The sequence below is a fragment of the Petaurus breviceps genome, unplaced genomic scaffold (assembly GCF_028583685.1).
Source record: "Petaurus breviceps papuanus isolate PSGF00001 unplaced genomic scaffold, PetGlider_PUasm1.0 171, whole genome shotgun sequence".
NCBI classification, from domain to species: domain Eukaryota; kingdom Metazoa; phylum Chordata; class Mammalia; order Diprotodontia; family Petauridae; genus Petaurus; species Petaurus breviceps.
Window position 1 is genome coordinate 25,418,362 of NW_027185754.1, and position 27,166 is coordinate 25,445,527.

General features: G+C 38.2%; 1 protein-coding gene across 5 annotated transcripts in view; it reads right to left on the reverse strand.

Moving 5' to 3' along the window:
* The window catches only part of GAPVD1 (GTPase activating protein and VPS9 domains 1), a 101,073-nt gene extending 80,594 nt beyond the window's left edge, over positions 1-20,479 (reverse strand). For 3 of the 5 annotated variants that reach the window (XM_069082743.1, XM_069082744.1, XM_069082742.1), the window contains exon 1: positions 20,307-20,477. The gene's annotated coding sequence lies outside the window, so the exon portion shown is untranslated. Of the gene's footprint in view, positions 1-20,306 lie in introns of all 5 variants that reach the window. The other 2 variants (XM_069082747.1, XM_069082746.1) reach the window with 2 other exon arrangements.
* Positions 20,480-27,166: the final 6,687 nt, after the last annotated feature.

A 27,166-nucleotide genomic window follows, 5' to 3' on the forward strand; every position in this document is an offset into this window, starting at 1 on the left:
AAACTTTAGGAATGGCATAAACACCTGGAAAGCTTCCAGAGAAGGGTGACCAGGATTAGGAAGAGTCTCAAGATCATGCCATCCTAGGATTGGTTTAAGGCACTAGGAGAGTTTAGTTTAGAGAAGACTCAAAAATGATATTTACAGCTGTCTTCAAGTTTCTGAAGGGTTATTATTTAGAAGAAAGATTAGACTTGGTTTTTCTCCAGACAGAACTAAGGTTCATGTAAGTGGTAGAGGGTACAGGGAATCAAATTCTACCACACAATAAGGAAAAACAGTCAGGTTACTCCAAACAGAGTGGGTTTAGGAAAGGTTAGTGAGCTCCAAGCTAATATGAGCATGTATTTGGGATGTAGTAGACAGTACTCATGATTTGAGCAGATGTTTGACTAGATAAGGTTCCTTCCAGCTCTAAGAGGCTATGATTCTATCTCCTACAAAAGATTCTTCTACAAATAAGAGCTGAATTTCTAAGACAGCTTATAACTCTTAAAATACAAGATAATAACACTATAGATTAAAGCTAGAAAGAGACTTATAGGTCATCTCAGTGGTATTAAAATCAAATGGAAATGGATCCCTACAGCTACATATTGACTAAGAAAACCACAAATGAGCATCATGTCATATTGTTTTAATTTGCTTTGTTAAATATTTCCTAATTATAACTCTGGCAGGCCCAGGCTGCCAGATTGACACCTCTGATATAGCCCAATCTCCTCAGTTCCTTTGACTACAAAAACACTCCTCTCTCCATTGGTGACACAGCTCATCAATAAAGACATGTCATTAAAGTGAGAATACCTATATTTTCCAGACAGCTTAGATGATTTAAAAAAAAAAAAAGCATTTACTTCAAGTATACAAGACAAAAAGTGGGCATCCACAACTTTCAGAGTTTTACAGGCTTCCATCTATTAAATTAATTAGCCCATAGTTAAGTCCCAACTAAATCTAATTCTCTCAGGGCATAGAGTATGCCCATAAACTAGTTTTCTCCTATCCATCAAATTTTTATAATGTTAATGAGTATTTATCAAATTAGACTAAATATGAAAATAAACTAAACAATAAAAGATGAATACTTTCAAAACTGCCTGGGTACTTCTTAGGAAGACTCTATACTCCTAGCTTGAAGAAGCTAGGATAAATTTTGTTTCTTCTTTTTTTTCCTTTTCTTCTTTTTTTTTTGGAGGGGTAAAGCAAGGCAATTGGGGTTAAGCGATTTGCCTGAGGTCACACGGCTAGTAAGTGTTGCTTGTCTGAGGCTGGATTTGAACTCAGGTCCTCCTGACTCTAGGGCCGGTGCTCTATTCGCTGCATCACCTAGCTGCCCCTTGTTTAAAAACAGTAAACAAACAAAATTAAGTACTGGTTAGCAAAAAAAATGAAAAAAGAAAATGCTGTCAAGAAACGACTGAGTTTCAATCATATTTTCATTGAGATTCAGTACTTATAAATCCAAAAGTTATTTTGGAATATTCTACCTTCCTGAGTGGGGGGAGGGGAGAGATAACCTTCTCATTTCTATAGCACTTTAAGATTTATAAAATTTTTTCTTCATAATCATCTTTACTAACCATCACAAAATTTTATGTAATAAAATGAAGCTAAGATGCAAATTGATTTGCAAACTATTCTCTACGAATTTTGCAGAAGAAGAAAAATTGAAACTGCTCCAAAATTATTTTTCCCTTAGTGTATCTTGGAAATGAGACCTCTATCCAATTTATAAGGTTAAGAGTTATTCTCCAAATAAGGATAAAGATTTAGATAAATGGTCTACGGATAAGGAATTAGAAAAAAGGACTAAAAAAAAGTATTGATGCTTTATTTGTTGAAATTAATTAACATTTAAATAGCTAATAAACAATGCCATTCCCAAAGGGAAAAGTTCAAATTATGTCCATATGAAAAAATGTTCCAAATTACTAATAATCAGACAAATGGAAAATTTTTAAAAAAAAGCAATTCTGAGGTTCCACCTCACATCCATCATTTTAGCTAAAGTATGTGAAACATTTTGGGGTCCCTGTAACCTGAGAAAGGCCTAAAACCAGATTGGCCAATCAGGAGAGAGACATTTTGGGGCAACTCTGAGCTTAACCTACTATAATGTCTTACATGTTCTGACATAACAGACATGCTTTGCTTTGCTGAGTGAACCCAAAATGCTCTTTCTTGTGTAAGCAACTACAACATCTGATGAAGCTGACAAGCAGCACTGTTCTGTTAATGAATACCAAGGACAAGGAGCCTTGAACCACACACTACTTTGAATAATAGGACTTTTCCTATTATTTTATGGACACATGCTATGCTGTTATGATATATTTATACAAATACACACACGCACACAAAATGCACTCTATATATATATGCATATATATACACACATATACATAAATGTACGATGCTTGTCAATGTGGGCAAGTCACTTCATTTATATGAACCTCAGTTTCCTCATCTGTTATAACTTGATTGGTCTTACCTCAGATGGCTGTGCAGAAAGCCTTTTGTAAACTATCAAGTGGTAAATAAGTGAGTTATTACTATTACTCACAGAAAAGACATCCACCACTATGTAATTATTGGATTAAAATCCAACACAATTGAAAAAAAAAACCAGACTCCGCCAATCAAATGTGCTCAAAATATTTGAATCTAAAGACGTTCACTGTATAGAAGTTACATTATTATGATAATAATGTCCTAAAATGATTCAACTACTTTGTGACATTATAAAAATGTATTCAAAAAAGGATTTAAAGGCACAATGTAAAGGACAGGGAGAAGAGAGTTGCACAGTACTCCTCTCATCAGACCACATATGTAGTTTTGTATTCAATTCTGAGCACCATATTTTAGGTAAGATATTGATAGCCTAAGAGAGTATCCAAAGGTGGGCAACCATAATGGTGAAAAGTCTAAAGATCATACTAAATAAAGCTTAAGGATTAGGTGAAGTAAGTGGACATACTCAGCCAGAAGGAGGACATGATAGCCTTCAACTATTTGAAAGTCATATAGAAGAGGAACTGAACAACTTTTAGTGATTCCAGAGGTCAGAAATAGAAACAAATGTAAGGAAAAGCTCCCTAATAAGTAGATATATTTAAAAGCAAAATGTGATGCCTCAAGTAGCTGGATCACCCTCACTAAAAGAATTCAAAGTTTGGATCACTATTTACAATTGCTGTTAAAGAGGGTTCTTGTATGCCCTCCATTGTCTTTTCCATGTCAGAGATTTTATGCTCTGTGATTAGACAAACATTTGGTCAGACCATGTGATTTAAACATAAAAGACACCTTAAAGATCATCTAATCCAAATCCCTCATTTACAAATGTCATAATGGTAAACCTTTACCAGTATGGTCTAATGGGGAAAAAAAAAAACTCACCCAACTCGGTTAGGAGCAGTGGTTTCTAGTCCTGGCTGTATTATTAATTTACTGTATATCTTTGGTAAAAATCATAATCTTTCTAGGCCTCAGTTACCTCTTCTGTAAAATGAACTTAATAACATCAGCCTTGCCTAAATCATTCAATAAAATGAAACAATAAAAGTTAGAAAATCTGAGCGTATTTATGGGATAATATTTTGAGAAAATTAAGTGCTATCTAAATGCAAGGTATTATTTTGTGGCTAGTTTTTGCCTAAAGGTAGCAAGGGCTACACCTACACACTGCCAATTTTAAAATTACTCACTGTAATGAAGTCGGCATTCCCTGAATAACTGCCAACTGTGACCTACGAGTGTGTTGAGTGACATAATGGTAATAGCCCAGACTTAAACATGTAGTGCAACAGACAGAGCACAGGGTCTGAAGTCAGAGAAAACTTAAGTTCAACTCTGGCCTCAGACACTAGCTGTGTGACCCTGGGCAGGTCACTTAACCTTGTTTGCCTCAGTTCCCTCATCTGTAAAATGAACTGAGAAGGAAATGGCGAACCACTACAGTATTCTTGCCAAGAAAACCCCAACTGGGATCAACAAAGAGTTGGACACAAATGAAACAACTGAACAACAAAAAAACACGTAGTAAAAAGAACACTAGATTTGGAGTAGAAAGTTTAAAAACCAGTTTTGCTACCTGTGCAATCATGGAAAATGAATACCTGCAAAATCATGGAAAACCAATTAACCTCTCAGCCTCAGTTTCCTCACCCTTAGAATGAGAGGGTTGGAACAGATGACCCCTGAGGTCATTTTCAACCCTTCTTATATGCAGTTCGGAATGGGGAAGTGACTTTCCAGTTAAAGAGAGAACAATGATGAAATGTCCTGACTGAGAATAATTTTAAAGTACAAAACAGAAAAATATGCTTTGCTCTTTCAAAGAGTCGGGGGGGTGTGCGAGGCACTGAGAACTTTGGATTTCTAAATAAAAAGGCTTAACCCCTTTCATTACATTCAGAGTGGGTATATTGCCTCTGTACAGGATTAAGCAAGCACTTGTCATAATAGACAACTTAGGCTAATGAACAGGCATCCTACCTTTGCTTTACTAGTAAAACTTCTTTTAAACTCAAATGAGAAAAGCCTTAAAGGACACGATCTAAAGGAAAGATTTGTCAAAATCATAATGCCAGTGCTCTTCCTGGTATTGCCTAACATGGCTTGGAGACACAAGTGCTCATTGGACATCATTCAGTTTCCTATATAACAATGAATCCTAACAAATATTTCTGTGAAAAAAGGTTAGACAGTCAGGTCACATGATCAACAAGATGAAGGGCTCAACATTTTCTCTGATCCTTTCAACTTCTCAAATCTCTCTCCTTAAAATAGAAATTATGTATAAAGATAATATAACTTCAGCTGTCTCCATGGTCTAGGATACCTGGAAAACCAAAGATTTCAAAGAAAAAAATGAACTGATGCCTACCCTGAAATCACACAGCACCCCTCCCTCACCACATCACACTACCAGCAGCAAGACTATACCACCCAACTCAAAGACACAACACATGGGCTTGCAACAAAACCCAAGGACTTGAAACATGGGCTTACAACAAAACCCAACCCTACATCCTTATCCCACCTCCTTTTTTTCCAGTGCCATGGAGATCCCAGAACCAGGCTACTACAGATAGCTCTCCAGGTTGCATAAGTTTGTTGGGCCCAAAGACACTGCATTATTAACAGCATTCTACCCTGCAAAAGGTCTCCGCAGGAGAGTAGAGGAACAGAAAAAGGGGCATATAACTAGACTTGAAATAAAGTTCAACCCCACATCCTATAACATTCTCCTCCTAGAGCCATGGAGACCGAAACTACAGAAACCAGTGCCATATTACTAGTGTGGCAGCTCTCTGACATGTTGGTGTTATGCTAGAAAAATGAGGAATAGAGGAAATAGGACACCATAGTTGCTCCACCAGGGTGCTGTGCTAGGCTCCATTAAACATAAAGTAAACAGCTCAACATCCAGATAGGGACAACTGTACCCACACAAAAGTCATTTGGGGCAGAGACATAAGTTGGTGAATTGGAAATTGTCCAGCATGGGAGGAGGCTGAGACACTTTGAGATCTAGCCTCCAGGAAAACCATCAGCAAAGGATGTAGTCAGAAAATTAGCAAAAGGGGAAAACAAAGGGTTAAAGGATGAAATTACCAAAAATCATCACAGCAAGAAAACTCAAAGACCTTGAGCATAAGCAAACAACCAACAGGGAAAACATTAAAAGCAGAAGGAAATATGGCCTCAAGATCTAGTAAACAAATTCAAGCATCTACACTTGATGAGACAGAGGACACTGTAGAATGTGAAAACATGAAACCACAAACATGCTGTTCCTGAGTTGTTAAAACAAGAAATTAAAATTGAGAGCAGAATTTATGGCCTGCATAGCAAAAAGGGACAAAATTAAAAAAAAAAAAAAACTTGAATTTGCAATGGCAAATCTCACCAAAGGAAAAAAAGAGAAAAATAGACTGTGTATGCAAACACACAGAGGAGATGATTAACACAAAAGAAAAAAAAATAACATTTAAAAAAATGCTCACCAGGGAAGCTAGATGGTGCAGTGAATAGAGCACTGGCCCTGAAGTCAGGAAGACCTGAGCTCAAATCTGGCCTCAGATACTTAACACTTACTAACTACAATACCTTGGACAAGTCACTACCCCAACTGCCCTGCATGCCCCCTCCAAAAAGACAAAAAGAAAAAAAATGTTCACTATCCAAGCAAAGCCTACTGATCTCAAAGACAGGAAGCACAGAGACAACTTAAGATTCACAGGTCTCCCAGAAGAACATGACAAGTCAAAAACTTTATTTTTTTAAGTCAAAAACTTTAACACTATAATGAAGAAAATAAGAGAACTGTACAGCATTTCTAAACTTCTAAACATACAAAATGAAATACCAACTGAAAGAATTCATAAGTTGCTATCAGGGGGAAAAAAACCCCAAGACTGCAAAACTCCAAAACATGGAGTGGTTAAATTTAAATTTTTAATTCAGAAATAAGTTATGCAAGCAGTCAGGAGAAATACTTTCAAATACAAAGGAAAAGAAATTTGAAAAACACAAGACTATTCAGCACCCACCAGAAGATGTAAAAGAGAACAGAATGTATTCCAATGAGCCATGGAGCTCAGGATAGAGCCCAGGATGACCCACCCAGCAAACATGTACTTAACTGTACATGAAAAAAGATGGGTGTTCAATAATAGATGATGGGGGAGGGGGAGGGGTTTATGGGCGGTGCCATGGTTGTTTTGAATGAATATGTATAAGTTTGATGGGGTGATCTCCATATAAGGCCATGGGGGTGATCACCATATAAGGCCATAAATGTAAAACTGCGATGTGATTGGCTCGGATTCGCTATATATTTTCTTGTGTGAGAGGGCGCTCTCTCTCTCTCTCTCTCTCCGCCATGTAACTGCTGAAGAATAAACCACCCCGCTTCACTCCTCCGCCTTCTGTCTGGTGTTTTTCCCCGTGAGGGGCCGGTGACGACCGAAGACCCGGGATGGGTAAGTGAGAGGGCCGTGGGGCTAGTCGTCTAGATCTGTTGTGAGGGCAAACGCCCGCAACAAATAGACATTTGAAACATTCTTATAAAGAAAACTAATTTGAAGAAATTATTTGCTTCTTGAACACCATAGACAACAGAAATGCAGGAAAGGTAAACAAATGCAACAGTCAAGGCCAACAGCAACAGCTAAGAGAACAGTAAGAGACTTCTTTCCAAATGTACAGTAGGAGACAAAGGTAAAGGTGGATGTCAGATGGAAAACAAAGAAGAGACAGGCTTGGGACATTATGAATAGAATCTGGGAACACCTTAAATATAGGTGAATTAATGGGGTGGTTTTGTTTTCGTGGGGCTACCTTTCCAAAACAGGAGAGTGAATGAAAGGGAGGAAAGGGAGGAGAGAGTAGGGGAGAATGAGATGTACTGAAGTCAAATCAAAGCCAACAATGAAGGGAAGAGGACTCAACCCCAGTGGTCTCAAGAAGAGAAGGGCCTTCAGGAGAATGGGTAAGGATGATAGGGAAAGAACTGAAAGGAGTAGAGGTAGAGGAAGGAGGCCTTACTTTAGCAGCACTGATGAATGCTCCTATGGGTGAAGAGATATGTTCAATAAAAAATAAATGAGTAGATTAGGCACGCAATACAGAGTAGTAAATGGCTATAGCAATGATCAAAGTTTTGAGGACAACAATTCACCACAGAACAAAAACTGCTAGGAAAACTGGAAAGTAGTTTGGCAGAAACTAGGTATAGACCAATATCTCACACCATATACCAAGATAAAGCCAAATAAGGTACATGATTTAGACTGGGGTGATATCATAAGCAAATTAGCAAAACATGGAATAGTTTATCTGTCAGATCTATGGACAAGGAAAGAATTTATGACCAAACAAGAAAGCGAGAGCAGGATGTAGGATGGATAATTTTGATTACATTAAATTTGTAAGATTTTGCATAAACAAAACCAATGTAGCCAAGTTTAGGAGAAAAAGAGAAGGGGGGAAAGAAAAGATTTACAATAAATTTCTCTAGTAAAGGTCTGATTTCTCAAATATATAGAGAACTGAGTCAAGTTTATAAAAATACAAGTCATTCCTCAATTTATAAATGGTCAAAGAATATGAACATACAGTAATATAATAATGACAAGAGACTTTAATCTCTTAGTTTTGGATAAGTCTAACAGAAAGATAAATAAAAGGGAAAATATGGAACTGAACAAACTGCTGGAGAAATTAGAGTTAAAAGACTTATGTTGTCTTCTAAATGGGACAGCAAAAGAAACTCAGTTTGATAAAATTTAAAATATAAATTACCCAGTTTAAAAAAACCTTATTTGATAGAAACTACTGAGAAAACTAGAAAACAATCTGGAAGTAATTAGGTTTAGACCAATACCTTACACCATATTCCACAATACATTCTAAATAGATGCATGACCTTAGCAATAATATTTTTTTAATTGAAGTAGGTTATATATTTCTCACAGCTATGGGTAGGAGATATATATTCACTGTGGGGTCAGCAAAACTCCTAAGTGAGGCTCAACCAGATTAAAATGTAATTGGGAAATGTTCAACAAAATAAATACAGCATAGATAATGTTAATTTGTGGCTTTCTAAGTCACTAAGCTACCATCCTTTCTATTTGAGTTTGACACCACTCTTCTAAACAGATAAGAGGCAATTACAAAAGATAAAATATATTACTTTGATTATAATGAATAGAACAAGATTCTGCACGAAATTAAAGTGCCTAAGACAAAAAGTGAAGCAGTCAAATAGGAAAAAATTTTGTATTAAATTTTTATGAGAAGGGTTATGTATATAAAACTATGTATGTATGTGTATATATATATATATATATAAACTATACACAAACACACGAATAACTACTCTTGAGTAGACCAGTAGTCAAAATATATGAACAGTTCTCAAAAGAAAAACTGCAACATATCTACTACCACAAGAAAGATTGCTCCAAATCACTAATAACAGAGAAACACAAATTAAAACAGCCTTGATGTTTCACTATACACCCTGCAAGTTGGCAAAGATGACCAAAAAAACGTCAATACTCAATGGAAGATTGTGGGCTGTCAATGGAGGATTGTGGGCTGACAGACAAACAAATATATTGTTGATGGAGCTGAGAAACGGTACAACCATTTTGGAAAGCATTTTGGAAATATGCAAATAAAGTGACTAAAATATCAATATCCTTCATACCAGAGATTCCATTACTGAGTTTATACTCCAAGGAAGTCATCAATAAGAAGAAAGTCTCTTCATACACAAAATATTTATACCAGAATTTTTTTTATGATGGCAAGGAATTTGAAACAAGTAGAAGCCCATCAACTGGGAAATGGTTAAACAAATCATGGTATATGAATACAATGGATATAATGTGCTATAAGAAATGATGTATGGGTCAAGATGGTGGAGCAGAAGCAGGACTTCCGCAGGGGTCCGGCTTCTACCTTCCTTAATCCATGTAAAAAGGGGACTCTGAACAAACTTTGGAGCTGCAGAATCCACAAAACGACACAGAGAAGCTAACCTCCCACTTAGGACAGCCCAGCAGGCCGGCAGCAAGCAGCCAGAGCAGCGCTCTGGGAGACGAGCCCAGGCCCAGCCGCTGAGACGTCTGCCATGTGACACCTTCAGCTCCTGGCCTGCAGAGTGTAGGGAGACCAAGAGAGCAGTCTGAGGGGTAATAGCTCTTGCTTTAACCTGCTTGGATCTGGACTGCAGTCTAGGGTGGAGGTCCTGGGGTATGTGGCAGCTTGCCAGAGCATGTGGAGGTTTCAGAGAGGGCACCCAACTAATACCTCCAGCAGCTGAGAAAACCCCAGGGTTTGGGGCAAAAGCTCCCCTGTCTGGTGGCAGAGTCCTACCGTGGCAAAAAGCCCAGGGGTCAAGTGACTGAGGGGCGACATGCCCAAGCAAAGGAAACAAAGCAGACAGAAGATTCCAACATTACACTCCTATTTTGGGGACAAAAAGGAGCAAAGCATGGAACAGGTGGAAGACAGTGAAGTCAGAACTCCTGCACCAAAAGCTTCAAATGAAAATACAAGCTGGTTAGAGGCCATAGAAGACCTTAAGAAGCAGATAAGAGAAGTGGAGGAAAAATTGGGAAGAGAAATGAGAATGACGTAAGAAAATTACAAAATGAGAGTCAACAGCCTGACTGAGGAAAACAACACCTTAAAAAACAGACTAACTCAATTGGCAAAAGAGGCTCAAAAAGGCAATGAGGAGAGGAATGCCTTAAAAAGCCGAATTTGCCAGATGGAAAAAGAAACTCAAAAGCTCAATGAGGAGAATCATTCCCTCAGATTTAGAATGGAGCAAAGGGATGCTAGTGACTTGATGAGAAATCAAAATGATGTTAGACAGATCCAAACAAATGAAAGAATAGAAGGCAATGTGAAATATCTCATGGGAAAAACCACTGACCCGGAAAATAGATCAAGGAGAGATAATTTAAAAATTATTAGACTACCTGAAAGCCATGAGCAAAGAATGAACCTAGAAATCATCCTCCAAGAAATTCTCAAGGAAAATTGCCCTGATGTTTTAGAACCAAAAGATAAAATAGAGTTTAAAAGAATCCACTGATCACCTCCTGAAAAAGATCTCAAAAAGAAAACTCCTAAGAACATTATAGCCAAGTTCCGGAATTCCCAGATCAAGGGGAGAATATTGCGAGCAGCCAGGAAGAAACAATTTGAATATTGTGGAAACACAATCAGGATAACACAGGATCTGGCAGCTTCTACACTGAGGGATCAAAGGGCCTGGAATATGATATTCTGGAGGGCAGAGGAGCTGGGATTAAAACCAAGAATCACCTACCCAGCAAAACTGAGTCTCATGTTTCAGGGGAAAATTTGGTCATTCAATGGAATAGGGGACTTTCAAGCATTCTTGATGAAAAAATCAGAATTGAATAGAAAATCTGACATTCAGATACAAGAAGCAAGAGAAGCTTGAGAAGGTTATCAGGGAAAAGAAATCATAAGTCACTTATCAAATTTGAACTATTAACATTCCTACATGGAAAAACGGTAATTGTAACCGATGAAACTTTTCTCAGTATGAAAATAGTTGAAGGGAATATAAATATATATATATGTCTATATTGGAGGGCATATGAATACATATGTGTATATATGTTAACAGGTATACATAGATAGAGGGCACAGGACCAATTTAATAGGAAGGGATGATACCTAAAAGGTGAAATTAAGGGTGAGAGAGGAATATAATGAGAGGAGATGAGAGAGACAGAATGGGGTAAAGTATCTCATATAGAAGAGGCAAGGAAAAATGGTTACAATGGAGGGGAAGAATAGGAAGGCAAAAGGGAATGGGTCGACCTTATTCTCACTGAATTTGGCTCGGGGAGGGAATGACATATACACTAAATAGGGTATCTCACCCTACAGGAGAATAGGGGGGAAGAGGATGAGAGGGGGGATGATGGAAGGGAGGGCAGGCTAGGGGGGAGGGAAGTTGGAAGCACTCACTTTTGAAAAGGGATGGGATCAAAGTAGAGAACAGAACAAGTGGGTGGTGGGATAGGAGGGAGGGAAATATAGTCAGTCTTTTACAATTTATCTTCTATGTTAATGTTTTGCATTAGCTACACATGTACAACCTATACTGAACTGCTTATCTTCCCAGTAAGGGTGGGTGACAAGGGAGGAAGGGAATGAATCTGGAATTTAAAGTTTTAAAATCAAATGTTTAAAATTATATATAATATATATATTATTATTAATACTATTTTACATGTAATTGGGAAAGAAGATATACAGGCACTGGGGCATAGAGATCCACCATGCCCTACTGGAAAAGTCGAAAGGGGTATGGGAAAAAATATGGGAAAGAGAAGACTGGAGGAGGGGATATCCTGTGGGACTGCTATTTTGTGGCGATGGGCAAGGGGAAAAACGGGGAGAAAATTTGTAACTCAAAATCTGGCAGAAATGAATGATGTAAATCAGAAGTTAATAAAGCATTTTAAAAATGAAAAAAAAAAAGAAATGATGTATGGGGGCAGTTAAGTGGTACAGTGAATAAGTTCAAATCTGACCTCAGACATCTGACACACTAACTGTGCGACCTTGACCAAGTCAACTTAACCCCAATTTCCTTGCCTTCTCCCCCATCCCCACAAAAAGAAATGATGTATTGTAATAAATACTGAAGCATCAAAATATCTAGAAGAACTGATGCAGAGTGAAGTAAGCAGAGCCAAGAAAATACTATATACAATAACTACGATGCTTGATTTTCATAAATACAATTACACAGCAAAAAAGTTAAAGGTGAATGTACCATGTTTCCCCGATAATAAGACACTGTCTTATTAATTTTTTTGGACAGAAAACCACCAGAGGGCTTATTTTCAGGGGAGGGCTTATTTTCAGAGGAGGGCTTATTTTAATGAACATTGACAGCAATTTTAATAAACAGGTAAATGTGAACAAAAAAATTTACCTTTATTCAATAAGCAAATCACTGGGGAAGAACAGGATGACGCGCTCACTGCTGCAGCTCTGATTGGCTGCAGCTCGGATGCGTCTCACGGGGGGGCGGTGCATACAGAGGGTAACGTAATGTAGCGTGTAGCACAGGGGATCACCTTCACTACAGTAGCAATCTCAATAGGGCTTATTTTCGGGGGAGGGCTTATTTTAGAGGAATCTTACACAGTAAGAGGAGGGCTTATTTTCAGGATAGGTCTTATTATCGGGGAAACACGGTAACAAAATTATAAAAATCAAGCATAACTTGAAAGAAGAGACAAGAGATGATATCTTCAACCCACCCCTTTGTGGAAGTGGGACATCCACAACTGTTACATATTGCTCATGTTTTCAGGCTTTTTCAATGTATCAATTTGTTATGCTGATTTTATTTCCTTTTTTAAAAATACTGCTTCTTATACAGGATGGCTCTTTGGGAAAGTGAGTGGAAAGGGGAAGGCTACTAATATAACTATGATAGTGTAAGGAACAAAACATCAATAAAAAATTAATTTTTTAAAAAAGGAAAAGAGGGACGGCCAAGTAGCACAGCGAGTGCCCCAGAGTCGGGATAACCTGGGATCTAATCCAGACTCAGACACTTATCACCCACCCAGAAACACCTGGCCATGTAACCTTGAGCAAGTTACTTAACCCCAATTGCTTTAAAAAAAAAAAAAAAAGGAAAAGAAACTGGCTATACATCTAAACATAAAAGCTTTATTTAAGAAATTACTACAACTCATTCAAATACACTAAGGAATTCATGATTTATATTAAAGAGTTCAAAATACAGTCTCAACCTATTAATCATAAAGAATTAACCTTGATGTCTAAGCATATTTCTATGAGGTATATAACAGATCTGAATCGGTAATATTCCTTCCTAATAAAAGAAACATATCAGAATTTCCACAACTAAGTTATTTGAGTTATTTTTCAGAGCTGAACTTATAAAACAAATCTAACTTCAAATCCAAGTCTGGGTAGTTCATAATTAGAATTATTGGAAAGATGACTAGATTTAGAGTTAAAGGACCCAAGTTTTAATCTCAATCCTGCTACTTATGCCTATCTGACTGGAACAGATAATTTCTCTAATGCCTCCTCAGTTTCCTCATCTGTGAAATGAAGATTTTTGTTGAATTTGTTGGATTAGTCTCTCAGGTACCTTCTAATTTTAATCCAATGAGAATATGCAAGGAAAAACTGGAACCATCCCATTTTAGAAAAAGATTTCCAATAAGACAAATTTTTTCAAGAATTTGTCTCTATGAAAAAAAAATCTGTTTATACCGTGTTTCCCCGATAATAAGACACTGTCTTATTAATTTTTTGGACAGAAAAACACCAGAGGGCTTATTTTCAGGGGAGGGCTTATTTTAATGAACACTGACAGCAATTTTAATAAACAGGTAAATGTGAACAAAAAAATTTACCTTTATTCAATAAGCAAATCACTGGGGAAGAACAGGATGATGCGCTCACTGCTGCAGCTCTGATTGGATGCAGCTCGGAGCGCGGCGTGCGTTTCGCGGGGGGGCAGTGCATACAGAGGGTACCGTAATGTAGCGTGTAGCTCAGGGGATCACCTTCACTACAGTAGCAATCTCAATAGGGCTTATTTTCGGGGGAGGGCTTATTTTAGAAGAATCTTACACAGTAAGGGGAGGGCTTATTTTCGGGATAGGTCTTATTATCAGGGAAACATGGTAGTTCAAATTTAAACTTAAAATTCCAATGCAAATGCTACCTCCACATGAAGCCTTCCCTGGTATTCTACATCCTCTTATTCTCCCTTCCCCATCCTGAAGACAATTTCACGTTGTCTTCCACAAAACACTTTGCTTGTACCTCTCTAATGTACTTGTGATTTCTTGTTATAGATATTATATTTGTTTGTGTGCACATCTGATTTCCTGACCACACTTTAAAGTCTATAAGGACAGTAATTGTGTCTATGTCTCCCCCAAACTTTGTCTCTTCAACTTATAACCTGGTACAGTGCTCTAATTCAACAGACACCTATCTATAGTTTGCTGAATCAAATCAATCCATGTTTCCACAAGTAAGAGAAAAATCAACCAATTAAATTAGTTTCAATTAAATTTTTAAAATAAAGTCTTTCTGAAAGTATAAGGGAGAAGAAAATTTCCCTTAAATCCCTTAAAATTTAAGAGAAAACTGCACACTTGGGAGTGGGGGGATACGGGGGGGAGGACCTAACACTGTATTCCTGGGAAGTCTTTGACAAAGTTCATAGACAACTAAAAAGTTCTACTCACCTTTATGACTACTAAAACTAAGGGTCCTGGAGGGAAAAAAAAAAGCTAAAAGATCATTCTTATCAAATAGGTCAAAACTTGTCAAACAGAATGTCACATTTTTAAGAACTTCTGTGGGCCTCAATTTCCCCATCTGTCAAGAAGGGGCCAGACTAAATTAACTATAAAGTCACTTCCAATTATAAAAATCCTAATCTAAACTAAGAGTTAGCTTTGACGAAATAAAAAATGTCACCTGTGTAAAAAAATTCAATTTTTTGTCGATGCTGATATCTCTTAGTTCAAGGCAAAGACCTGTAATAGGAATGAAAATTTGGAAGATCTTCCCTGCCCCTAGGCTAAAGTGCACCTGAAGTCTGGGGTGGGAGGCTTGTTTTTCAGTAGATACTTTTTGATTGGCCAGTGGGTCCAAAAGGTTGTTGTTACATTCTCTGAGCCAGGAGAAGGCTATATAAGCCCTGATGTATAGCTTTGTTTTGGGGGCTCACTTTGAGAAGTGTTCTGTGATTTGATCTGTATTCTGGGAAGCCATTGTCCAGGGCCCCCCCAGCTTTGAAAAACCCAGATGTTGACTGGGTATGGATGTAATGGTTGGACAGTTTGGAAATCTGTCTACTTGATCTGTTTCTGTCTTGATAATTCTGCCTGTATACTTTGAAGTTCGGGGTGCTGACCTTTTCCCCTGAACAAGGTAAACGATATATGTCTGACTGATTCAAGTAAGCTTGTTAACCCATTTTGAGTTGTTTTCCTTTAACAAAGTAGATCCAAGAACCTGTGAGCAGCCACCCTGGGGATGCTTGGGGTGCTTGCTGCTACAAGACCTGACAAAGTTTCTTCAAAAATTTCTATGCATGGTTCTGTGGAAGACGGTAAACGGGCAGACTTTTAGCTATAATATCACAGTGCATTTCCCTAATATAAGCTTATTTTTACCTAACATTTCTACTAAGCTCAAAAATCTCACTAAATGTTCAAAAAACAAATAAACTGAATTTTCTGTCACCCACTGTTGACTAGTAAGTAAAAGTTGTTGCTTAAGGTTTATAAAAACAACTCCAAAGATAAAATATTGCAAATTATTTAAAGTTAAACTTTAATTCTTAAATGTTAGCACCAATACTCTTCTACGGTTTCATTTATTCTGGTCAAGGTACTGGATGAACCTCTATGAAGCCTTTTAGCTTTAAAACTATGATCTCAAGAAAAGGATACAATGGAAAGAAGATATTGTTTTTAAATAATAGAGATTTGTATGCTGAAAAAAGTACTGGGTTCAGAATCAAAGACATCAGGGTTTAACCTCTGACTCTTAATACCAGTTGTGTTACTTTGGGCAAGTAACTTAACCTCTTTGAGCCTCCATGTCATTTATATAATTAGATAGCTGCTCCCATATCCAGTTTGAACACATTCTATTTTCCTTTTGGCAAACTGAAAATAATTCAGAGTTTATGGTTTTATATATTATTTTATTCCTTATCTGATTGTTTTTCTTAAGATGACATTAGTAACGAGAATATCAACCACCAGTTAGGGGAACAAAAAAGGACTTAAGTGAGAGTCAGTAAGACTCCAATGCAAATGCCAGGTCTGCCACCTGCTTTGCACTTTAACTTTGGACAAGCAGCTTTCCATCTCTAAGACTCATCTTCTTTTTTAGGATATGTTTTGGGATAGACATAATACATGTACAAGTTAAATAAAACATAGTACAGTAGAAAAGAATACTTGATCTGAAGACTGAGGTCCTGGGTTCATCTCCTTACCTCCTTAACACTAGGTAGATTACTTAACTTCTTCCAGTCTCAATTCCTTATCTAGAAGATGAAAAGGTAGGATTAGATACCTCTAAGGTTCCTTCCAATTCTAAGTCTATGATCTCAGCTCAGACACGAAATGAGTTAGTTAAAAGTGATATTTGAGATCACTGAGTCAAAGGGTTTTTAACAGGAAGTTCATGGAACCCCAGCAGGTCCATAAATAAATTTCAAGAAGAAAGTATTGTCCATGAACTTGGATGGAAAAAAATTACATCTTAATATTAACTAATACTTAACTAAAAATCCAGCATTTCCTTCAGTTATGAACATAGGCAATAGAACAAACTGAGAAGAGGTCCACAATTTTCACCAGATTGCCAAAGTGGTCAAAGACACCAAAAAAAGGTTAAAAACCTCTGATTCAGTTCAAAACCCCATCATTTCATAAATAAAGAAATGGAGGCCAAGACTGACAAAGGGATATACCCAAAATAACACAGCAAGTATCATGGTCTGACATGGATTTCAGGTTCTTTGACTCCAAATCCAATGCTCTTCCCACTACACCTCTTCACCTACCCCTTCATTTCCAAGTCTTTAAACTGAACCACACCATAAGTGGGAGATAACAATCCTCTACACCCACAATGCAGTAAGCCTCCCATCTACTAATGATGTGTAAGATTAGTTCCCCCAAACCAAATCTCCATTAAAAGCACCAGGTGTCAATAAGTATATAAAATGAATAAAAAAATTCAAATTTCAACCTGTTAAAATATTTATGGAAAAAGAACAGTGATATATTTTGCTTACATAAATAAAAACATTAGGTCTTAGAAAACCATTTGACTCTATTCACTTCAACGTACATTTATTAAGCAATTATGTAAAGAGTACTATCTGTGAGGTAGATGGTCCAACTATTATAATCTCCATTATGTAAACTAGAGACAAGATGCAGTCTCTCTCCTCAGAGAACTCACTCAATATTCAATTGTTTGAATCACATACAGTAAAATTCTATTCTATCACCATTCTTCCTTTTCTTCATGAAGAACTGGCTTCACTCTTTTTCCATCATTATTATTATTTTGAAGGGGAGGACTCTCACTCAGAGTGTTAATTATTCTACTAAGAGTTGCAGCAGTAAACTCATCCAGATATTGAGAAAATAGTAAGAGTTATTTGCTGGTAAGAAGGTTGATCCCAACATGATGCTGAAAAACAATAAAACTTTAGAGAGGCAAGAAGGGAATTTTAAGAGAATGACTCACCAAACCTATTTACCTTCAAGTCTGCCTCCTTACTGAAGGGCAGGCTAACAGCAAGACTCAATAAAGAAAAAGCATTCTGTCTTTGAGAGTGGTTGCATGTGTCTGTCTATAAATCACTGCATTTAAATTAAGACTAACACTAAAATTTTTCTGCCACCAACTCCCAAGAGCCCTCCCATATCTCAGAAGGGGCTTCAGCATAAAATCTAAATGCAACAAAGTCATTTTATTATCCTCCTCAAATTCCTACCCTAGCTTACCACTGTAACCTGGTATAATAAATGTATATGTTTTTTGCTAGCCTTCAAAACTGTAACTCAGCTGTGACCTAAATCTTTTCCTTCCCCTAATTAGCAAACTATTGTGGATGCTGATCCCCTCCTTTTAGTCATTCTGTGATTTATGTATTCTTATTTACTAAGTTATAGACAGACTGCCATCTACCTTGATAAAGGAAAATTTTAACAATGAAATAACATCCCATATATACCACATCTCAAGCCAAATTTCTCAAAAGAGTTTCTACTCAGAACTCACTTCTTCCCAGAAGCCTTCCAAAATTTCCCTAGGCCATTCCAAAGACAAAGTTTCTTACTGAGTTCTTTCTTGATGTAGATGACAATATGCCAGCTATAACAGAATGAACAGTTCTGACTATGATCCTAAGAACAATTGAAAGAACACAAGTCTTAGTATTCTAATAATTTACAGAACTTCAAGTTTCCAAATCATTTTACATACATTTGAATCTACAACACTGGTGAAAGTACTACAAACATTATTATCACCATTATACTAAGGTTCAGAGAAGCTGAATAACTTTAACAGGCTCATGGCCCCATAGCTAGTAAGTGTCACCAGCCAGATAGGAACTCAAAATTTCCTAACTACAAATGCTAAGACTTCGTCTCCAGTTTCTACTAGAGTGGAAAGTGAATTATGAATCCAAAGAATCAGTTCATGTAGGCAATGACCTGGAAACAGGACACCTGGGTTCAAGTCCTGACTCTGATACTTACTAGCTGCATGACAGCCAAATTGCTTTCCCTCTCTGGGTCTCAAATGAGGGCACTGGACTAGATAATCACTAGGGTATCTTTCAGTACTAACAGTGTATGAAATTTGTAGAATATAAGTTCATCCACAACAATGGATGTATTACATGGGATAAGAAGCTACACCTTCCCTGCCCTAACCTAAAAATCAAAGGTTCTTTCTACTCCCACAGATCCTAACACTAAGACCCCAAACATGATCAGGAAGAGTCAAACAGGACTGAAACAGCAACAACCTCCTCTGTCTTTCATTAAAGGCCCTCCAGAGTCTAGTTCCAATGTTCCTTATTAATCTTATTTCATACTATTCCTCTTCATGAACTCTTTCCAACCAAAATACACTAGATACCTCCTTTTCCATTCAGTCCTCTCCTGCCTCTGTACATTCATGAACCAAGCCCAGAAATCACTCTCTTTACATCTAGGCTGGATGAAATCTACTCTTCCTTCCAAGCCAAGTTGGATTCGACCTCCCTCACACAAAGCTTTCATTGCTTCCCCCTCGCCACTCCAGATTTTCCTAGAGTAGTCTATCTATAGTTCTTCTTTACCTCTTTCACTCTCTTACAGCATGCTCATGTGTCTAGGTTGTAGCCCTCTGTCAAATTTCACCCTTGTAAACCCACTGCACAGTCAGGCAGTCAATAAACAGTTACATAGCGCCTACTATATGCCAGGCACTGTGCTAAGCGCTTTACAAATATTATCTCAGCCGATCCTCACAGCAGCCCAGGAAGATGGGAGAGGGAGGAGAGGACGACAAGAAAACCAACTATGTGCCAACATGATATGTACTGAGGTTAAATAGGAGATGAGCAGGGGGAAGGCCCGATTATTAATGAGGGTCTAAAAGGCCTTCCTGCAGAGGGTCGACGTCTATTTCTCAATTACCAGTAAGGGACCCTCGGCCCCCCCACCTCCTGCTGGCTCCACCTGCTCAGTCTTGTTTATTTTCCCCAAAGCCCTTTCCTCCCTCCTCCGTCTCCCTTCCCTTCCTCCATCCCTCACCCCTCCCTCCCTCCCAACTCTTCCCCGGCCAGGCCCCGGCCCCGCCATGCAGGCCGCCCTCCTCGCTCCGCCCGGCTGGCTCTCCCACCTGGCCGCCCTGGCCCCGGTTCCTCTTTCCGCCCCCTCCCCCCTCGCTATCCCCATCCCCCCGCGCTTCCCCTCCCCCTCCTGGTGCGTCCCCACATCCCCCCACCCCCGCAGCCGCAGAGGGCAGGGCCAGGCCTCGCAGGGCCTGGCACCGGGGCCCAGGCTCCGCATTCCGGGCTCCGGACTGGCCGTGAGGCTCCGGCTGTGGGCCTAGGCCCAATCGACCGGGACCGGGCCTGGGAAGGGCGGAGGGAGCCAAGGCGTGAGAGGGCCGTGAAGACCCACACTCACCAGTGGAGACCAAGGTGGGTGGGCAGAGGCAATCTCCGAGCAGGGGCTGGGGCTGAGTCGTCGCCTGTCTCTGCTCCTCCGGCCGCTGCCGCCGCCGCCGCTGCAGCCGCCACCACTGCGCCCTGCTGCCGTCGCTGCGTCCAGGGGCTGCCTCCCCTCACTCAGCCGGGCCAGCAGCCTCCGCACCGATGTGCATGCGCAGAGCGGGACAGCCCGCGTGGCCGCCGGGACTTGTAGTTTCTGTCCTGCCTTTTTCTCCGGGTTTCCTTCCTAGTAGTACTTGATCACAGCTCTACGACCTTGGGCGTTTCACTTTCTCACTCTGTGCCTCAGTTACTCCATCTGTAAAATGTTCTTTTTGGTTCGAGCCTCTGTTTTCATTGGTATTGGGATCTTCTGGTGATGAAATTTTCTCTACCAATGCAGATGGTCAAACGGTAAGTCAAAAATCATCCCTGTGGATTGTGTTCAGCTCTGGGCTGTATCTCATAGAGTCAGACTTACCTGGCGTATTCAAAGTTTAAGTGATTTGTCCAGTATCAGACGGCAAATAGGTGTCAGAGGCTGAACTTGAACCCAGACCTTCCTGATTGACTGATGGCCAGCTCTCTTCACTCCCCCCTGCCTCTTCTTCGTAATAATCCTTCCAAGTTCCCTGTGTAACACCTCCGCCCACAAAATCCTTGAATCCTAACTCTGTGACCTTGAACAGGTCATAGGATCGTAAATTTAGATTTGGAAGATAAATCTTATAAATCATCCAGGCCAGCACCCTCGTTTTACAGAGGAGGAAACTGAGGCCCAGAGAAGAGAAGCAACTTCTTTTAGTTAACTCCAATAGAAAGAAAAGGAGGAATATGAACCCAGAGTCTCTGATCCTATATCAGAAATCAATACAGATTTAATGAAAAGTCAGTGTTTTGTTTGTAACAGGTTTTCCCCCCTTGCTTTCTCACTGAAAGTCAAAGTTTTGTTTGTACCAGGGGTTTTTCCTTCTTGCTTTCTCCTCCCAAAGAGGGGGAGGGGGAAGGGGGAAGAATGCATATCTTTATTATATTTTATTTATAAATTTTTAAATAAAAAATTTTATTTATAAATTTTTAAATAAAAAAGAAAGTTAATGTTTAAGTGATCTCATATCACACTACTTCCATTCATTTACTGCAGGTTCCTGCCTTTTCCCATCTCAGAATGTTTTCTACCCCCATCTACCTATAATTGAAATAAATACAAGGGATATTAAGAGGCTCAAATGAGATAAGAGATGAAAACACTTTGCAAACCTTAAAGCCAGTCACTATTATTATTTGCCAACATTCACCAGGCATCCAGTTTGCTGATGACTTCATTCCCTTGCAAGAAAACAGATGGATAGATAGACAAACAAATAGACAATATATACATATACACACTTCTAAACTTAATCTGGATTATTAACACTTTATTAAGTCTAGACAATCAATAAATCAATCCCTGATTTGTAGTGACAAATTTCTGAGGTATAAATGCACATGTGAAATTTTAATAATGGGTTCATGGGAGCCAGTTAGAGCTTGCTTCAGCTAAACTCTGGATATGACCACCATACCTTAATCTTCTTATCTACTTTTCATCCCTTGGAGCACTTCCCTTCTTAAAAACCCAGACTGGGTCCTACCTTTTGCTTGAAATCTTCTCAGAAATTCTTGAGTCTCAGAGTAGAAAGAGCCCTCATGGGTTATCACTTCCAATCCATACCTGAATAAGAATCCTTTTTCACAACAACGCCAAGAAGTAGTGATTAGCATCCATGTGAATCCCCACCCTACCCCAAATGGATTGTACAAGGAAAGAAGGAAGCAGAACTGCATTTTTTTTTTTATGCATCTTAGGATCATAGAGGCTTTGGGGAATACAATTTCTGTCCCACAGGGTAGTGGAGGAACTGCCACAATTCACTCCTCCTAAGCTTGCAATCCTTTAAAAAACCCACATCCTTTTCACAGGACCTTTTATCTAGTCATGTCTAAACCAAGCCCTATTCATGAAGCAGATTTTTTGGAGCCAAATATATGGCTTCACATTATCTATATAAAATTTAAGATTTTTACACTTAGCACTTCATGCTATAGTCTATCAAGATCTCTTTGAATCCCAGCATGGTAGCTAGACCATTCAGCTTAGCCCACCCAAACCTGCAAATTTGACAAGCATGACACCTATACCTTCAACCAAGATCTCTGATTAAAAAAAAGATTAAACACCACAGCACTAAAACCAGATTGCATTGATATTGACTCACAAATGACTATTCTGGGGCAGCCAATCATTCAACAAGCTCTGAATCCACCTAACTATCCTACTATCTGGCTCATGTCTCTCCACTTTATCCAGGGAAGGGAAAGGGAATAAGCATTTATATAGCACCTACCACATGCCAGGTCCTGTGCTAAGCATTTTTTTTTTTTACAAATAATAGATCATTTGATCCTAACAACAACCCTACAAGATAGGTGGCCATTTTACAGTAGAGAAAACTAAGGGAAACAGAGATTAAGTGACTTGTCCAGGGTCACAGACCTGTGAGTGTCTCCCTGACCATGTTCAGCTTATGCCACAAGATTCAGAGAGCATGAAATATTTTGTCAAATATACCTCTAATCCTGTTAAAAAAGGAAATGAGGTTTGGTTTTGTCTCCTCTTTACCATTTTTCATTTCATCTGATACAATCCGTCTTTATAACCTAACTAATGTCTAATGTGAAAGTATTTGCAGATCCTATACTTGATTATGTGCCATCAAGGGGGGCAGGGGAGGAGGGGGAGGGAGAGAAAATTTGAAACTCAAGGAATTGTGGAATTGAATCTTGTGAAATAAAAGTAAACAAACAAATTAAGACCAAAATAAATAAATAAGGAAATGAGGGTAATCTGACATGACTCATTCCTGTGGAAGCCATGCTGACCCTTAGTTATCTCTATTTTCCTTTATTATGTTCCCGATTCATCCCTTTGATGATGTATTGTGGAATTTTATGGGAATTAAAATTTGTTGACTGTACCAATCTCCCTTTTTTGGAAAATCTGGACAAAATTTACCTTTCTCTAATCTTGTGACTTCTTTCCAATTCTCCAGAATCTTTCAAAGCTCACCGCTGGACCCTCAGCAATTCTAGGACCTGATGAATTCAATTCATTGAATGCAATTAAGTATCCTCTTATCATCTCCTCATTTTTCTAGGATTTTAATTCTCTGTCAAACATTTTTGCTCCATCCTTTCTAGTCCAAAGATATTCCCCTTAGCAGTGAAAATAGGAGCAAAATTAGAATCAAGTACCTCTACCATTTCTCTGCACTGTTACTATCATCCCATCTAATCTGAAAATGGGCCATATCCCTTCTTTGATCTTTTTGTCACCCACACTCAGAGCACCTATGATTTCATCCTGATGTGAGAAGTCTCCTATATAGATCTCAACCCACTCAGGACTTAGTAAATGAGTCCTAGGCATTTGCTTGAAGCAAATAAGTAAGGGACTTGTTCTGGGCCTGGGAATTAGTTATTTATCTTGGAGAAGAGAGTTTATTGTAAGTTCCTAACATCATTTTTTAAAATAAAAACAAACTATTTTTGTTGTCCTAACATTCATGAACAGCTGCTAAATTTCATGTTGAACTGTAGCGCTCCTAGCAGTGTTTTCCCAGGATCTTACTAATATTTTATAATCATTCCCCACTCCTGATCTCTACTTCTAGTTTCTGTGTGTCTTTCAAAAATCTCCATTGGTAGATCCATTCATCATAGGTCATAGGCCATAACAAGTTCCTTTTTTTTCCGCAATCAGAATTTTTTTTTTGTTTAGGTCTTATTATTTACTTGTTTGTGAATTTACACTATCACTCCATTAGAATATAAGCTCCTTCAGGACGGGGACTTTGTTTCTGTCTTTGTGTCCCTAGCACTTAACATAGTATCTCCCATGTTATATGCTCAATAAATGCTTGATGAATTGTGTCTTCAATATTTCTTTATTAAGTACTTCCCATTCTTCTTTGACTGACTCTCCATACAGAATTTAGGCCATGGAGTCCTATCCAATCTTTCTTTAGTCTCTTCAAAATATTCTCTGCCAAAATTTATCATACACATTAGACTATACCCATCAGTCCTCTCCTTCTCTTTCAAAAAAATCCACAATGAAGATGTACAATCAGCACTTAAAAAACTTTGTTTCTTGTTGGTCTCAATAAAGTTCAAAATGGTTATTCTTCTTTCTTTGTCCCTCTTTTGGTTTTTTTGCTTTTTGTTGGGGGAAAGGCAGAATAATTGGGGTTAAATGACTTGCCCAAGGTTACACAGCTAGTGTTAAGTGTCTGAGGACGGATTTGAACTCAGGTCCTCCTGACTCCAGGGCCGGTGTTCTATTCACTTAGCCATCTAGCTGTCCCCTTTTTCCCTCTTTTGAAGAATAAATTCTTATTAAAGAAAATTAAAAGTAAAACAGCTGTTTTGCTCTTAGCACATATCTAAATAGTTGAAATCCCCCATTGCTACCCTATCATACTTTTATGTCAGATTTCTGAGCTATTTCTAGACTCCTTCTGTTCAGGTGGTCTAGAATATATTTCTATGACAACATGACTTCTTTTTCTCCTTCCTTTGATTCCCCAAAAAAAATACATTCCACTAAGTTACCCTCTTCAGGTTCCTGAAATTCTTTCTATGTATATATAGCAATGTTTGGTTTTGGGGGGTTTTGTCTTGTTTTTTTTTTTTTCAACCCAGACATAGCAATCCCATGGTTGAGGGTGTGAGCATATGTTGCAAGATGAGAGTAACATTTCTAAGGTGCTGTGGAGGCCAAATATGCCAAGCCCCATCTTCAACCTGGTATTTGACATTAATTCTTTCATATCAGATTCATAAGCAAGCAATATTTTCTGATATTTCTTTTAAAATTACACTATAATAACAATAAGAAAGATTGCTAGACCCAGGGAGCACTGCACCTTCTTTGACTAAGGGGCTCCTCTCTTCTGTACCCATGTGCTCAGACCAAATTCAAACCTAAGGGAAGCTGGCCTCTAATGAGAATGGTTAGACTTTTTTTCTTAACCCTTAGCATTCAATAAAAGCTTAAAGGGGGAAAAAAATAATAGCTTAAAGGACCATACTGCACATACTAGAGGTAGTAGAAAGAAAATTTTTATTTCAAAGTAAAATTATAATATCTTCTTGTAATTATTTGTATTTAAGGTACATTTACACAGGTAAATTATGGTAAAAATTATTTTAAAATGCTTCCATCTGTTGATCTATATAATATTAAGATATAGTAAATCATAGTAAAATATTTAAAATTATTTTTAAATTATAAAAAATTATTGTGACAGTTGATGTTCCTGGTTCTTCTAGCAGTAAAAGCCTTGGGACTTCCCCAAAGGATAAATTAAAAATTACTTAGTGTGAAATATAGATCAGGAATAGAATTGTTATTTATTACCTATATACCAGCCTCAAACATTTTGGTGTCAGGAACCTTTTCTTTTTTTGCTTTTTGGAGGGCAATTGGGGTTAAGTGACTTGCCCAAAGTCACACGGCTAGTAAGTGTGTCAAGTGTCTGAGGTCAGATTTGAACTCGGGTCCTCCTGACTCCAGGGCCAGTGCTCTATTCACTGCACCACCTAGCCGCCCCCAGGAACCTTTTCTTAAAAGTTATTGAAGACCTTTCAAAGAACTTTTGTTTATGTGGGTTACATCTATTGATATTTACCATATTAGAAATTATAAGAAGGGAAGGGAAAAAGCATTAACATAGTGTCTACTATGTGTCAAGGCACTATGCTTAAGTGCTTTACAGATATCAATTAATTTGATCCTCACAAAAAATATGCTAAGTAGGAACTGTTATTATCTTCATTTTATAATTGAGGAAACTGAGGCAAATAGAGGTTAAGTGACTTGCCATACGTCACCTAGCTAGCCAGTGTCTGAGGCCAGATTTGAACTGAGCTCTTCTTCACTCCAGGTATGGCAGCACTCAAACCACTTTAGCGCTTAGATGCTGATAAATTTTTAAAACATTTATCAATTCATTTAAAATAATAATAGATTCATTAGATGCTAACATAAATAACAATTCTATGAAAAATAATTATATTTTTATGAGTGTAATTTTACTTGTTTTTGCAAATCTTTCATATCTGACTTAATAGAAGACAGCTGGTTTCTCATATCTGCTTCTGTATTTAATCTATTGCAATATGTTGATTTGATTAAAGTATATGAAGAAAATTCAACCTCAAGTAGATAAATAGTTGGAAAAGGAAGGAATATTTCAATAGGCAAATAATATTTTTATTTTGTAAGGCAATTATTTTTGACCTCGAGGAACTCAGTGAAAAGGTCTTGGGGAAGCCCAGGAGTCAACAGACTACTCTTTAAGAACTGCTGCTCTACACAAAAGAAATGTCTAATACATGCAAGACTTCCCCAACTATGCAATGGCAGCAAAACTTAAACAAGCAGCTGTGACATAACTACTGTTCTCTCCCAAGAGATAAATATATCAAATATCAAGACATGATAGTGTTTGCCAGACTGATGATCAGGCATTTTACATTTTGCTTTGGCTCTGCACCATCCAAACAATTTCCCTGTCTTCTGGCAAGAAAAGTCAAGAGTCCAGCCCCTCCCCTTTGTCAGTGGGTATCTCCTCCAAAGCATAATAATAGCTATAATAGCTACTATTTACGTGGCCTTAAAGTTTGCAGAACACTTTATAAATATTATCTTATTTGATCCTCGAAACAACCCAGGGGATGGGGTACTAATGATGGACCCCTGAAAGGCCCTGGACTTTCCTATGTGACCCAGGT